This window comes from Pleurodeles waltl, chromosome 1_1 (genome assembly GCF_031143425.1).
Source record: "Pleurodeles waltl isolate 20211129_DDA chromosome 1_1, aPleWal1.hap1.20221129, whole genome shotgun sequence".
NCBI classification, from domain to species: Eukaryota; Metazoa; Chordata; class Amphibia; order Caudata; family Salamandridae; genus Pleurodeles; species Pleurodeles waltl.
Genome location: NC_090436.1, coordinates 52425240 through 52441836, shown reverse-complemented (window position 1 = coordinate 52441836; position 16597 = coordinate 52425240).

Genomic DNA, 16597 nt, shown 5'->3' with positions numbered 1-16597 from the left:
AAACCTTGAAAACCTGTTTGAGCTGCCTTAAGCTGCATCATCATCACCTTCTCTTTCAGCTTTTTCTGTTTTACCTCAATTTCGTCGCTACAGTATTTCGCATAAGTCAAGACCTCATCAATCGGTTTCGACTGCCAACAAATCAAATGCGACTTTATCATCTGACTTATCTCTGGTCTCAACCCTTCCACAAATCTGAACACAAAATGGAGCATGTCCTTCGCCTCAATTGTTTCCGTGCCACTATAATTCTTGAACGCCTTCAACAACCTCTCATAGTAACTATGAATCGATTCTTTAGTCTCCTGGGCAGTTCGATCAATCTTCTGCCAATCCACGTTCTTCGCGGGTACCTTCGTTTTCAAATGCTCAATCACCTTATAGTACAAGCTCATCACCAAAGGTGACGGTGCACCTGTCTCCCTGTCCCTCTCTGGTTCACTTGTCGGCCAACCTACAGCTCTTTTGCAATCCTCCCACAAATCTGCCGGAACCACAATCTCAAAGAGAGTGTTCAGGTCTTCCCAGAGACATTTTGCAAGCTTCACAAACCTATCAGTCTGCTGATACCATTCAATCGGCTTCTCTCTTAGTTTGGGAAAATCGTCCGTAAAGGACTGAATGTCGCTTCTGTGCCATGGTACATGTACTAATTTTCCTCCTGCTGTCTCCCTCATTGGTAACATCGTTACTGTATCACTACTCTGCGGTCTTTTCTCATTGTGCTCTGTAGCACTGTCCCTCCTCTTGTCCTTCCTCTTTACCCATCTGCTTTCCCACTTATCTAAGCACCTCCACACTTGTGCACTCTGCAGCAATTCTCTAAGGTGTGTCTTCATGCCTGCTGACCTCATGTGTTCGAAATCTGTGGTCCCAAAGTCTAACCTGTAACTCCTGCTCAAGTGTTTCGTCTTGTCTATGTCAACCCCGTTTCTGTCAGCTGCTTCTTGCAAGCTCTTGTGTATCTTGTTCACCTCCTTCGAAATCCTGGGACATAGATACCTCAGCTCTTCTTCTGTGTAGGACTCTAACCTGTTCACACCCATAGTCCCTTCCACCAATTCTTGTGCTTCCATGTTCAACCTGACCCTATTCATATAGTCTTCTCCTTTCCCACTAGCTGAACTTTGTGTGGAATTCAGACTGTTGAACCACTGTGTCAACTGTTGCGCATTCACCCCCATCAGGGTAGCGTTCACATCGACTGCCATTGATGGCTGCGGCAGCTTTTCAGTGTTCGATGTGAGAGGTATTATCAGCGGGGGGCTCGACCTCACCAGTGTTGACTGAGCACATATGGGACTAAACTCCATCAAGGACCCAGACCCAGTTGGCTGAGCCGCTATCGGAGTTATCCCTGGAGTGTTTTCTATGCACCTTCTTTCTGTCCCATTCTGCAGCATTGATCCCTGACTGTTCAGACCCGAATTAGGCTGACTATACAGAGGTACCGCTGGACCTACAGTAATGGGTAAGGATATCGCGTCTGGGTTCTGTCCATTCCCCATGTTCTGTGGCATGTTCATTCCCACACCATGGGTCATCATTGCCGGCATGCCCATCTGGCTCCCCGTCATTTGAGCATATGCGTTTCCTCCCTGCACCTGCTTTTGAGGCATCAAAAACTGAGTTGATTCAGCTTGTGCCACTGTTTTGTTGTAACCATTCTGTACTCCCCTTACGGTTGGATCTAGAATCATTCCTGCACTGTTATCACCGTTGTAGTACCCTGGCATCTGCGGCTGATAATTTTCTGCCGGTTTCAACACGGGCACATCTGGATATATTCTCCTAACCTGCGGTATCTGCGGGGTGAACAGCAGACTCGGGTCCTTTGATCCCGATGATGCTCCTGAACTCTGAGTTTCATTGTTCTGTACCGGTGCCGGAGGGGCAGAACTAGTACTTGGACCTTGTCCATTCTCTGCATAAGGCGGTGGACGGTCGTTCAGCAATTGCATTATCAACTCCTCATCCTCTAACTCCTCTTCTCTTCTCAACTTTTCCTCGTCCTCCCTATCCTTGGAACACTTTCTGTCCGTCTTACAGGTGGCTTTCTTACCTGTCTCTTCTCCTTCCTTAGTAATTGCGGGGAACAATTTTATCCCCTGCAATACATCTGACCTCCACACCTTCTGTGCATTATCCCACCTAGCGTCCGCTAGTGTCTTTTCTACCTTCCTCATTCTGGTCTCGAACTTCTTTTGCTGTTGCTGTCTGGCCATTAGTTCCCAAATCGCTAGAGCCTCAAACTGTGCTGGCCTTGGAGGCACCTTCATGTCGTACATCGTGAATCTCAAATTCTCTAAAATCTTTATATTGAATGTCCCGTATATCGGGAACGCTACGCTCCCATGTTTCTCTGTCAACTTGTGCCATTGCTTTAGCCAAAGGCACGGAGCTACCCCCTTTTCTTCCATTACAATGTAAGCTGGTGTACCCTCAGGCGGCGTCTCCTCTCCTACGCTCGCTTTAATGTAAGACTCCCCCTTCATTGCGGTCCTAAATGCTTTAAGGAATTTCATTTTCTCGTCTTTTATTTAACCAAGTTTATAACCAATATTTGACTTCAATTCCACAAAACTTTAATCAATAGGTAACTTTAATGCCACAAAAATTTGTAATCGATAGGTGACTTTAATTCCCGGAATACTCTTCACCTGCCTTTCCCCTTCCAATCGAGTCCCACGGACTGCGTCCAATCCGTGCGCGACCCTTCTCTGCAACCAACCTATCCCAGCGCGGCTCTTAGTGACGTCACACTCACACACACTGCGGCTGACAAAGCCTCGCGGCTAGTCTTCCTTCACTCACCTCCTCTCGTAACAACCTTTGCATGTATCGCGAGCTACCAAAAATAAAACAGATCTGTCGGTTTACTACAGGAAGGGTAACACAGTCGCCTCAGGACCTTAGGGACCTTTCACTAGCCTCGGGACTTTTCACTAGCCTCTGGCCGCTATTCCGTCTTTCTCAGTCCCCACATGCGCAAGCAAATCTGACCCGCAGACCTACTCTCAACTTGTCAATGATCTGTTCTAGTGCACTTTAGAATCTTTGTCAAAGCCCGAAGTCGAAGTTTCTTTCACTCCCTAACACACGTACCAACTCGTTGACCACGCCCGATCAACCTACTAAACCGCCCAGACCACAACATGGATCAACATACTCCGGAGTCTCTTGACCTCGCAGGGCCCGTCTCAACAACAACAACCACGTGGACCTTTTTATGCACAAAGCGCCACACGCACATGAAGTTCGACGACTTCCCTACTCTCACACTCGGAGCCGCACCTCCGCTAACTCTCTGAAGTTCGACGACTTCTCTACTTCTACACTCGGAGTCGCACCTCCGCTATCCTTAGAAGAAAATTCTCGCAACCTTTTCACACACCCTGCGGCAATAAGCTGTGCAAGCGCAAAACCCTAACTTCACTCATACCATCACTAGTACCGCCAGCGCTGATTCCACACCTCCGTTCTCTCCATTCGCAAGCTCCGAGATCCCGGGAAAGTCGCGGTGGACCTAGCCCATCATCATCTTGTCAATCCGTTTTACCCAAGAAAAATCTAATTCAACTTCTCGAGTGGGGTCTCAAAATGCGTAACCGTTAATTCAACACCATGTACTTTAAGAGTACAAGGTCCCAAAAGACGTAACCATTAATTCGACACCATGTACTTTAATAGTACAGGGTCCCAAAAGACGTAACCGTCCTCTGCTACCATCTACTGATAGAGCGGTCCGTAGTAATAATTTACCTACGTTTGGACGCTCTTTAGGCCGATGAATCTTTTGACTAAGTGGGAACTCTCTGTACTCTCATATCGATCAGTCGCATCAAATCAATAATCAATAACGAACATAAGCAACACCTTGAACAACATAACACTTTACAATTAATCCAGAATACATTTCGGCGAACCCTGACCTTTCAGTCAGGAATAACCACACCAGTTTATTGCAAAGTTAGTGAATTTATTTCCCTATATTAACAAAGCTAGCACAATATAAATGTGTCTCAACACCAAATGATAAACATATATGAACATTAATAGCTGTCCATAACGTCGAAACAAGTGTAATCTATGTAGCATTTGAATCACAAGGCATTCGATAATAGCAATGCAAATCACCAGTACGATAATCTGTAATGAACTAATTGCGTACATTTAGTCAGCATAACAAGATCTCAAATTGCATCGTGTGACATATGGAATCCTCATCTAACCTCAAATTAGCATCTGCATGTGGGTCTTCATGCAAAAACAATTTAGCAACATAAATTTAGAAAACTCCTAGCTAGGGCTCTTACCAAAATCAGCAGTTGGTTACCTAAAAGAAACACAATGCAATTTTACAATTTCCTTTCATATTTACCAATTACGATCAGCATACAAGGAAGTCTTCGTCTCACAGGTACCGTTCTTCGGTCAGCATGGGTACCGTTTCTCGATCAGCATGGGACGGGACAAAGGGGCAGGGGTGAACGGGGCAAATGCCTCACGGCGGCAAGGTAAAACTATTACTTCATGCAAAGGGATCAAAGTTAAAGTTAGAGTCTCTAGGGCAAGAATCAGTTAAAGTCTCTTTCTCTCGATTAGAGAAAGCATCAAAGTCTCTCAAAATGGCGTCGCAGCAAAGTGGGCCATAATAGCTACGAAGTCTGCAAAATGGCGGGTATCGAGCTGGTAATGGCTGCAATGGTCTGATTTCTTCTCGTGCACCTGATTTTTATAGACAACAGTTCGAGTCCTGTAGGGTCTCCATTGGAGGGTTCATAGGTTAGCTTCAAATTGACCAATCAAAAACGACAGTTCTCAAGCTTTTACTTAAGCATACATTATCCTTGGAGATGGGTACGCAAGTTGCAACATTGTCTCTCGATTAGCTTACTCTCAGAGCCTCCATTGTCCGCACCTGCAAGTCGACCTTGAATTAAAGAAAAAATATGCCAGGCTGGCACTAACTTTAAGATAAGCATGTGAACAGTTTCTGTGGAAAAGTACAGCTTCAAGCAAGAATACACGTTTATTAGCACAGTGGAAAAATACGAGCATCCAAACCGTGAGACCAGGCAACTAGGCCAAAGCCTCCGCTAAAGTAATGCTAAGCTAAAACATTTCAAACAAGCAAATCGTAGCACACGTTTATGATTATGTCGGATTAGTGCAATTCTAATTCACCACGTTATATAAAGCACGCGTATAAATGATGGCAAACTACTCTGAGGTCACATTTTGTCCCCGTACAATCTTAATTAGTTCGGTTAATGTCACACATGATTATTTCAGCACTACGTTTAAGCGTTAATAAATCAAAACCTTCATTTTCTGCTTCATCACCCCCCGTCTACTGGAAGACCAGCTCGGCCTACTCTGACCGCATGCAGTGGGGCTGACGACCTGGAGCCCCCTCTGTAGGCCCAAGTAGCAGGTGGCTGCACCTGACTGCGTAAACTATGGTGCTTGGAGCTTTATTTTTCACGGGTTTCTACAGCAGGAACTCGACCCAAAGGTAGCAGCACTAGTTACACAAGGACAAGGGGAGATTAAGCGATTTGCCCAGAACGCTGATCCGACGCCGAGACTCAAACCTGGTCCCCCACCTCCAAAGTCGGCAGCTCTGTCCATAGCGTCACAAACTAAACCTTCCGCGCCACTGTGTAGCTTCTAGTAAAGTACACAGAGTTGCGCGGGACGAGCACCGTCCAGTGAGTGAGTGACTGACTGACTGCTGGGGGGCTGCTGGCAGGGAGGAAGCAATATAGAGGCCGGTCGGGGAATGGGCGAAGGCGTGGGTTAGGCTCCAATGGAATATTTATGGTTAAAGCAGAAATATAAAACCAATGAACGCTAATGCTTCTTGGATTGTATGATCATTTGCTGCCATCTCATGGCAACATTATGACCTACCATTGTGTGTGTCTCCATAAAATGTTATTGTTAGGAATTCTTGTAGTGAAGGACCAGAGTGAATACCGGCCCGCGCGTTTTCTGCTTAGTTACCTCCTTGGGGGAGGGTATCGGATTCTTGCTACGTCAGCAGCTACTCTCCCTCCCACAATAAAAAAGTGCTGGTACTCAGTTCCCATTTAAAGCACTGCCCCTGCCCCAATACCTTTTAAGGTGAAAAAAATGTGCAACGGTAGCCACGCCCCGAAAGAGGACATATGGAGCAAGGGCAACTCCACAGACAGGATGTTTTATAACTGGAACCGGCAGCAGCACATTAAAAAAAATATCAATCCAAGGGCCTCATTTACGAAGCTGGTGGCACACAGCAAGTGCCTTGCTACGCCACCGGGAAAGGGCAGATATGCGCCGTATCTAGAAGATCTGGCGCATTGCTGTCCTCTCTCCTTGAGCTGGTGCACAAATTACTACCACTACGCAGCCACCCCTACACCATGGTACAAGGGGGCCTGCGTTGCTCAGATGATTGTTTTTGTGCAGGAAAGTGCCCCTACCTGAACAAAAATAATCACAACAGGCATTTTCTTATATGTGTGCTGTAGAATGCAGCACACAGAAAGATTTAAAAACGGGGAGATATTTCTCCCCGTTGCGTCATTCTTATGCCACCCCTGAGGTGGCGTAGGAATCGAACACATTCCCAGACTTGTAAATCTGGGAATGCGTCGGATTCCATGGGATTCCATGGGTATTGCGTGGAGACACCCCAAGCAACACCCATGGAATGCCCCTTTCACGCATTGTTATGCGTGAAAGGGATCCATATTTACAAGTCCATGAAAAGCCATGCAAGTTGGATTTGCATGGCCTTCTAAGTATGGCCTTACACACTGCACCACCGGAGTGTAAAAAAAATGATGCTCCAGTGGAGCAGTGGGCCAGTAGGGCCTCATAAATGAGGCCCCAGTTTTGGTATTTATTAGATGACCTATCTCAAGTTTTTCACCAAGAATAGGAAATACAGTACGGATTCTGAGTTTTGCACTCACCAAAAACTACATATCCGGCCATTTTTCTCTGTTATATTCCGACAGGTTTAACCTGCTGAAATGTAAAAGGTCGGGCAAACTTTATCACACCTAGTAATTACCGGGAGCTACTGCTTTGAAATTTAAGTAAGAGAGAGCCAGTGCAGGGTTGAGGTGGAAACCACCTGAGCTCTGCAAAAATGTTGAAAGTTGCCCCACACAGCGGAAGGCTGCAACTAAAACGTGGCCATAGAGGCCTTCAAGAGTGGATCATCGGTGGCAGTTCTGTTTTGACAGCAGTAAGCCAGCCTGTAGCACAGCAGGAAATACCAGGGTAGGAGAAAGGGCAGTCAAATGGGGCCCCAAAAGCCTACTGCCAAAGCACCCGGCCTAAAGTGGAGGAGACACTGTGGTGGAATCCTGCCAAATGAAGCCCAGTGCTTGCAACACGGATGCAGTGCACCCACTCTGGAGTCTACAGCAGACATAAAATGTATAATCAATGAGCTATAATGCAACAGGTGAAGAGAGGATACACTGAGATAAGTGAGGACCAACAAATATGTAGATGAAGAAATGCATATCATCTCCCTGGTAAAGATCAGTGAGAATTCCCAAAGGGAACACATCCCAGTGGCGAGTGCTGATCCAGACACAGGATTTTATAATTCTAGTTCTGTACCAGCAGTGGTGCCATAAGCACCCGCTGGCGAACAAAGAATAAGGATATGCGACTGCGATGAACTCAATCTATGCAATAGATCTGCTTCAAAGACATCTTACTGAGGCCTAATCAGGCATGATGCTGAGCTTATGCACAGTAGATGAACTGCAGCCAGGGGTCTAACAAAGGTCCTTGTGGCTTCAACTCTCCAGGAGCCCCACAACCCTTCAGAGAGGTACCATTCTGCTCAAGGCCAATGAATATCTGTGCCATGGAAGATTCAAGGGCCCCTCTACGCATCATTTTGTGAAATACCACTTACCACTTACTGCAGTAGATTAATGTTGAACTCATTGTAAGTAGGTGGGAAATGGGTGACATTTTAGAAGAATATGCCCATTGTTCAATGCTCTGGACTGTCACTGGCATAAATAGATCAAGCTGCACATGCACCTGGTCATACATCCAGAAGCACTGAGACAGTAGTGAACACACTTCATATCTACTAGCAAATGAAGTGGGAACCAGCAACCGGACTCAAGTTGTATCAAAATTGCTTGTAAAAAGAAAGGGCATCTATTAACTTGTGATGGAGAAAGATTATGAAAAAGATTCAGGATTAAACCTGACACCTTGGAAAACGGTTTAAGTAATGAATATGTAGGTGTTAATGCCATTCAGGAATAGAAATGTTGTGGATCCAACCCTGAAACAAAGCACCTTCAGTTTTGAAAAGTAGAGAGGAGGGGGTGGTATCTGAGCTGGTCTGGACCTTCATCATTTTTCCTGCTTACAGAAATGGGGCAGGTCAACCAGTGGATAGGTCTTTTCTTTTGCAGTTTTATGTAGCACAAACTCAACCCAAGGACAATTACATGTGCACCAGTTATGTTACACAAGGACACATTTGCTTATTTTTTTTAGGCATAAGAGATTAAGGTCCTCACTTTGAGTCGCAAACTCCTGACATGGTGGCCACTGCCATATTGGTGACCAACCCGCCAGACCTATTAGGAGTTTCCCGGTGGGCGGAAACCTCATTTGTTGGCTGTAAGGAAATGCCTCCTTGGCATGGTTACCCCCTGACGTTTTGCCTTTGCTGATGTTATGTATTGATTTGAAAGTGTGCTGAGGCCCAGCACCAGTGTTCTTTCCCTAACCTGTACTTTTGTTTACACAATTGGCACACCCTGGCATCCAGGTAAGTCCCTTGTAACTGGTACCCCTGATACCAAGGGCCCTGATGCCAGGGAAGGTCTCTAAGGGCTGCAGCATATCTTATGCCACCCTTGGGACCCCTCACTCAGCACAGACACACTGCTTGCACCCGCAGACCCCAGGACCTGAAAGATCGGAACTCCAGCGCAGGAGTGACCCCCAGGAGGCCCTCTCCCTTGCCCAGGTGGTGGCTACCCCGAGGAGCCCCCCCCCTTGCCTGCCTGCATCGCTGAAGAGACCCCTTGGTCTCCCATTGATTCCAATTGAAAACCCGACGTGTGTTTGCACACTGCACCCGGCCGCCCCGTGCTGCTGAGGGTGTACTTTCTGTGCTAACTTGTGTCCCCCCCAGTGCCCTACAAAACCCCCTTGGTCTGCCCTCCGAAGACGCGGGTACTTACCTGCTGGCAGACTGGAACCGGGGCACCCCCTTCTCCATTGAAGCCTATGTGTTTTGGGCACCACTTTGAACTCTGCACCTGACCGGCCCTGAGCTGCTGGTGTGGTAACTTTGGGATTGCTCTGAACCCCCAACGGTGGGCTACTTTGGACCCAAACTTGAACCCCGTAGGTGGTTTACTTACCTGCAAGAACTAACAATTACTTACCTCCCCTAGGAACTGTGAAAATTGCACTGTCTAGTTTTAAAATAGCTATACGTGTTTTATTTGAAAAGTATATATGCTATTGTGATTATTCAAAGTTCCTAAAGTACTCACCTGCAATACCTTTCATTCAAAGTATTACATGTAAAATTTGAACCTGTGGTTCTTAAAATAAACTAAGAAAATATATTTTTCTATACAAAAACCTATTGGCATGGAATTGTCTCTGAGTGTGTGTTCCTCATTTATTGCTTGTGTATGTACAGCAAATGCTTAACACTACTCCTTTGATAAGCCTACTGCTCGACCACACTACCACAAAATAGAGCATTAGTATTATCTCTTTTTGCCACTATCTTACCTCTAAGGGGAACCCTTGGACTCTGTGCATACTATTCCTTACTTTGAAATAGTGCATACAGAGCCAACTTCCTACATTGGTGGATCAACGGTGGGGTAGAAGACTTTGCATTTGCTGGACTACTCAGCCAATACCTGATCACATGACAAATTCCAAAAATTGTCATTAGAAATTGATTTTTGCAATTTGAACTATTTTTCTAAATTCTTAAAAGTCCTGCTAGGGCCTTGTGTTAGTCCCTGTTAGCATTTCTTTTAGAGTTTAAAAGTTTTGTGAAAGTTTGAATTAGGTTCTAGAACTAGTTTTAGATTCTTAAAAAGTATTCCAACTTTTAGAAACATAGGGGGTCATCAGGGTCAACGACCGCGGGAGCACCGCCAACAGGCTGGCGGTGCTCCCAAGGGCATTCTGACCGCGGCGGTATGGCCGCGGTCAGAAACAGAAAACCGGCGGTCTCCCGCCAGTTTTCCGCTGCCCTGAGGAATCCTCCATGGCGGCGCAGCTTACTGCGCCGCCATGGGGATTCCGACCCCATCACCGCCATCCTGTTCCTGGCGGTCGTGACCGCCAGGAACAGGATGGCGGTGAGGGGTGTCCTGGGGCCCCTGGGGGCCCCTGCAGTGCCCATGCCAATGGCATGGGCACTGCAGGGGCCCCCGTAAGAGGGCCCCTAAAAGATTTTCAGTGTCTGCCATGCAGACACTGAAAATCGCGACGGGTGCTACTGCACCCGTCGCACCCTTCCCACTCCGCCGGCTCCATTCGGAGCCGGCTTCCTCGTGGGAAGGGGTTTCCTGCTGGGCTGGCGGGCGGCCTTCTGGCGGTCGCCCGCCAGCCCAGCGGGAAACACAGAATAACCGCGGCGGTCTTCTGACCGCGTAGCGGTATTCTGTTGGGGGAACTTTGGCGGGCGGCCTCTGCCGCCCGCCAAAGTTAGAATCACCCCCATAATGCCTGGTGCAGATGTGAATGTGGAGGAACTCGACCTCACACCTTACCTCCATCTTAAGATGAGGGAGCTAAGGTCACTCTGCAAAATAAAGAAAATCACAATTGGCTCAAGACCCTCCAAACAACAGCTCCAGGAGCTTTTGGCAGAGTTTGAAAAAGCCAACCCCTCTGAGGATGACAACCCAGAGGATGATGTTAGTGACATGGAGGAGAATTCCCCCCTCCAGTCCTAACTAGGGAACCCAGGGACCCTCAATCCCTAATTCCAACTGTGATAGTCAGAGATGCTGCTTCCCTCACAGGAGGGACCAGCACCTCTGAAATCACTGAGGATAGCCTCAGTCAAGAGGTCCTTCTGCTAGCCAGGATGGCCAAAAGATTGGCTTTGGAAAGACAGATCCTAGCCATAGAAAGGGAAAGACAAGAGATGGGCCTAGGTCCCATCAATGGTGGCAGCAACATAAATAGGGTCAGAGATTCTCCTGACATGTTGAAAATCCCTAAAGGGATTGTAACTAAATATGAAGATGGTGATGACATCACCAAATGGTTCACAGCTTTTGAGAGGGCTTGTGTAACCAGAAAAGTAAACAGATCTCACTGGGGTGCTCTCCTTTGGGAAATGTTCACTGGAAAGTGTAGGGATAGACTCCTCACACTCTCTGGAAAAGATGCAGAATCTTATGACCTCATGAAGGGAACCCTGATTGAGGGCTTTGGATTCTCCAATGAGGAGTATAGAATTAGATTCAGGGGGGCTCAAAAAACCTCGAGCCAGACCTGGGTTGATTTTGTGGACTACTCAGTGAAAACACTGGATGGTTGGATTCAAGGCAGTGGTGTTAATGATTATGATGGGCTGTACAATTTATTTGTGAAAGAACACCTATTGAGTAATTGTTCAAATGATAAACTGCATCAGCATCTGGTAGACCTAGGACAAATTTCTCCCCAAGAATTGGGAAAGAAGGCGGACCATTGGGTCAAGACTAGGGTGACCAAGACTTCCACAGGGGGTGACCAAAAGAAAGGGGTCACAAAGCCTCCCCAGGGGAAGAGTGTTGAGACACCCAAAAACAAAAGTAGTAAAGAGTCTTCTTCAGGCCCCCAAAAACCTGCACAGGAGGGTGGGCCCAGAGCCTCTTCACAAAACAATTTTGGATACAAGGGTAAAAACTTTGATCCCAAAGAGGCCTGGTGTCGTAGCTGTAATCAGCCTGGACACCGAACTGGAGACAAGGCCTGTCCCAAGAAAAATACCACTTCTAACTCCACTCCAGCTAACACTGGAATGGCTAGTCTCCAAGTGGGATCAACAGTGTGCCCAGAGCAAATCAGGTGTCACACTGAAGCTACATTAGTCTCTGAGGGCGGGGTGGATTTAGCCACACTAGCTGCCTGGCCTCCTAACATGCAAAAATACAGGCAGCAGCTCTTACTTAATGGGACAAGTGTAGAAGGCCTGAGGGATACAGGTGCCAGTGTCACCATGGTGACAGAGAAACTGGTTTCCCCTGGTCAATACCTGGCTGGACAAACTTATCCAGTCACCAATGCTGACAATCAAACTAAAGTACATCCCATGGCTATGGTAACTTTAGAGTGGGGAGGGGTCAATGGCCTGAAACAGGTGGTGGTCTCCTCAAATATCCCAGTAGACTGTTTGCTTGGAAATGACCTGGAGTCCTCAGCATGGGCTGAGGTAGAACTGAAAACCCATGCAGCCATGCTGGGTATCCCTGAACTGGTGTGTGTCAAGACAAGGGCACAGTGCAAGGCTCAGGGTGAAAAAGTAGAGCTGGAGCCTGGAAAAAGGGCCCAGCCTACCAAGAGGAAAGGAAAGACAACTGGGAAACCAGCTGCAACACAACAACAAAAAGAGAACCTCTCTTCTCAGGAAGAAGTTCTGCCATCTGAGGGAACTGAGCCTATGGAGTTGGAACCTTATCAGGTTGATCTCATAGGCCCAGGGGGACCCTCAAGGGAACAGTTGTGTAAGGGGCAAGAAACCTGTCCCTCTCTTGAAGGCCTTAGGCAGCAAGCTGCTGAAGAGTCCAATGGCAAGACAACTGGAACACATAGAGTCTATTGGGAAGATGGACTCCTGTACACTGAGGCAAGAGATCCCAAACCTGGTGCCACTAGGAGAGTGGTAGTGCCTCAGGAGTTCAGAGTTCATACTGACCTTAGCCCATGATATTCCTCTTGCTGGGCATTTGGGACAAACCAAGACGTGGGAGAGACTAGTCAACCACTTCTACTGGCCCAACATGTCCCAGAAAGTCAAGGATTTTTGTGTCTCCTGTACCACCTGTCAAGCCAGTGTTAAGACAGGTGGACATCCAAAGGCCCCCCTCATTCCACTTCCAGTGGTGGTGGTCCCCTTTGAAAGAGTGGGTGTGGACATAGTGGGTCCACTTGAACCTCCCACAGCCTCATGGAATATGTACATACTAGTAGTAGTGGATCATGCTACTAGATACCCTGAAGCTATTCCCCTTAGGTCGACTACTGCCCCTGCAGTAGCCAAGGCCCTAATTGGTATTTTTACCAGAGTGGGCTTCCCTAAGGAGGTGGTGTCTGACAGAGGTACCAACTTCATGTCAGCATACCTGAAGCACATGTGGAATGAGTGTGGAGTGACTTATAAATTCACTACACCCTATCATCCACAAACTAATGGCCTTGTTGAGAGATTCAACAAGACATTAAAAGGCCTGATCATGGGGCTCCCAGAAAAACTCAAAAGGAGATGGGATGTCCTCTTGCCATGTCTGCTTTTCGCTTACAGAGAGGTGCCTCAGAAGGGAGTAGGATTCTCACCCTTTGAACTTCTGTTTGGCCACCCTGTAAGGGGACTACTAGCTCTTGTGAAAGAAGGCTGGGAGAGACCTCTTCATGAGCCTAAACAAGACATAGTGGACTATGTACTTGGCCTTCGTTCAAGGATGGCAGAGTACATGGAAAAGGCAAGTAAAAACCTTGAGGCCAGCCAACAGCTCCAGAAGTTTTGGTATGACCAAAAGGCTGCAATGGTTGAATTTCAACCAGGGCAGAAAGTCTGGGTTTTGGAGCCTGTGGCTCCCAGGGCACTTCAGTACAAAAGGAGTGGCCCTTACCCAGTGCTAGAGAAGAAGAGTCAGGTCACCTACCTGGTGGACCTAGGCACTAGCAGGAGCCCCAAGAGGGTGATCCATGTGAACCGCCTTAAGCTCTTCCATGATAGGGCTGATGTGAATCTGTTGATGGTAACAGATGAGGACCAGGAAGCTGAGAGTGAACCTCTCCCTGATCTCCTCTCATCAAACCCTAATGATGGCTCAGTTGATGGAGTGATCTACTCAGACACCTTCTCTAGCCAACAGCAATCTGACTGGTTTAAAGAATGCCCCTGCCACCTTCCAAAGGTTGGTGAATCAAGTCCTTGCTGGTTTGGAGTCCTTTAGTGCATCTTATCTCAACTATATTGCTGTCTTTAGCTCCAGCTGGCAGGATCACCTGGTCCACCTGAAGAAGGTTTTGAAGGCTCTGCAATCAGCAGGCCTCTCTATCAAGGCATCCAAATGCCAGATAGGGCAGGGAACTGTGGTTTACTTGGGACACCTTGTAGGTGGAGGCCAAGTTCAGCCACTCCAGCCTAAGATCCAGACTATTCTGGACTGGGCAGCTCCAAAAACCCAGACTCAAGTCAGGGCATTCCTTGGCTTGACTGGGTATTACAGTAGGTTTGTGAAGGTATATGGATCCATAGTGACAGCCCTCACAGAACTCACCTCCAAGAAAATGCCCAAGAAGGTAAACTGGACTGTAGAATGCCAACAGGCCTTTGACACCCTGAAACAAGCAATGTGCACAGCACCAGTTCTAAAAGCTCCAGATTACTCCAAGCAGTTCATTGTGCAGACAGATGCCTCTGAACATGGGATAGGGGCAGTTTTGTCCCAAACAAATGATGATGGCCTTGACCAGCCTGTTGCTTTCATTAGCAGGAGGTTACTCCCCAGGGAGCAGCGTTGGAGTGCCATTGAGAGGGAGGCCTTTGCTGTGGTTTGGTCCCTGAAGAAGCTGAGACCATACCTCTTTGGTACTCACTTTGTAGTTCAAACTGACCACAGACCTCTCAGATGGCTGATGCAAATTAAAGGTGAAAATCCAAAACTGTTGAGGTGGTCCATCTCCCCATGCCAATGCAGATGGCCTTTCCAGGTTCTTCCACTTAGAAAATGAAGACTCTCTTGGGAAAGGTTAGTCTCATCTTCTTTCGTTTGGGGGGGGGGGGGTTGTGTAAGGAAATGCCTCCTTGGCATGGTTACCCCCTGACTTTTTGCCTTTGCTGATGCTATGTTTTGATTTGAAAGTGTGCTGAGGCCTGCTAACCAGGCCCCAGCACCAGTGTTCTTTCCCTAACCTGTACTTTTGTTTACACAATTGGCACACCCTGGAATCCAGGTAAGTCCCTTGTAACTGGTACCCCTGGTTCCAAGGGCCCTGATGCCAGGGAAGGTCTCTAAGGGCTGCAGCATATCTTATGCCACCCGGGGGACCCCTCACTCAGCACAGACACACTGCTTGCCATCTTGTGTGTGCTGGTGAGGACAAAACGAGTAAGTCGACATGGCACTCCCCTCAGGGTGCCATGCCAACCTCACACTGCCTATGCAGTATAGATAAGTCACCCCTCTAGCAGGCCTTACAGCCCTAAGGCAGGCTGCACTATACCATAGGTGAGGGCACCAGTGCATGAGCACTGTGCCCCTACAGTGTCTAAGCAAAACCTTAGACATTGTAAGTGCAGGGTAGCCATAAGAGTATATGGCCTGGGAGTCTGTCATACACGAACTCCACAGCACCATAATGGCTACACTGAAAACTGGGAAGTTTGGTATCAAACTTCTCAGCACAATAAATGCACACTGATGCCAGTGTACATTTTATTGTAACATACACCCCAGAGGGCACCTTAGAGGTGCCCCCTGAAACCTTAACCAACTACCCGTGTAGGCTGACTGGTTCTAGCAGCCTGCCACACTCGAGACATGTTGCTGGCCACATGGGGAGAGTGCCTTTGTCACTCTGTGGCTAGCAACAAAGCCTGCACTGGGTGGAGATGCTTATCACCTCCCCCTTGCAGGAGCTGTAACACCTGGCGGTGAGCCTCAAAGGCTCACCCCCTTTGTTACAGCACCACAGGGCATTCCAGCTAGTGGAGTTGCCCGCCCCCTCCGGCCACGGCCCCACTTTTGGCGGCAAGGCCGGAGGAGATAATGAGAAAAACAAGGAGTCACTGGCCAGTCAGGACAGCCCCTAAGGCAACCTGAGCTGAAGTGACTCTGACTTTTAGGAATCCTCCATCTTGCAGATGGAGGATCCCCCCAATAGGGATAGGAATGTGACCCCCTCCCCTTGGGAGGAGGCACAAAGAGGGTGTAGCCACCCTCAGGGCTAGTAGCCATTGGCTACTGCCCTCCCTGACCTAAACACCCCCCTAAATTCTGTATTTAGGGGCTCCCCTGAACCTAGGAACTCCGATTCCTGCAACCTAAGAAGAAGAGGACTGCTAAGCTGAAAAACCCTGCAGAGAAGACGGAGACACCAACTGCTTTGGCCCCAGGTCTACCGGCCTGTCTCCCCACTTCTAAAGACACTGCTCCAGCAACGCTTTCCCCAGGGACCAGCGACCTCTGAATCCTCAGAGGACTGCCCTGCTCTAGAAGGACCAAGAAACTCCAGAGAACAGCGGCCCTGTTCACCCAAGACTGCAACTTTGTTTCAAAGGAGCAACTTTAAAACAACTGCGTTTCCCGCCGGAAGCGTGAGACTTGCTACTCTGCACCCGACGCCCCCGCCTCGACTT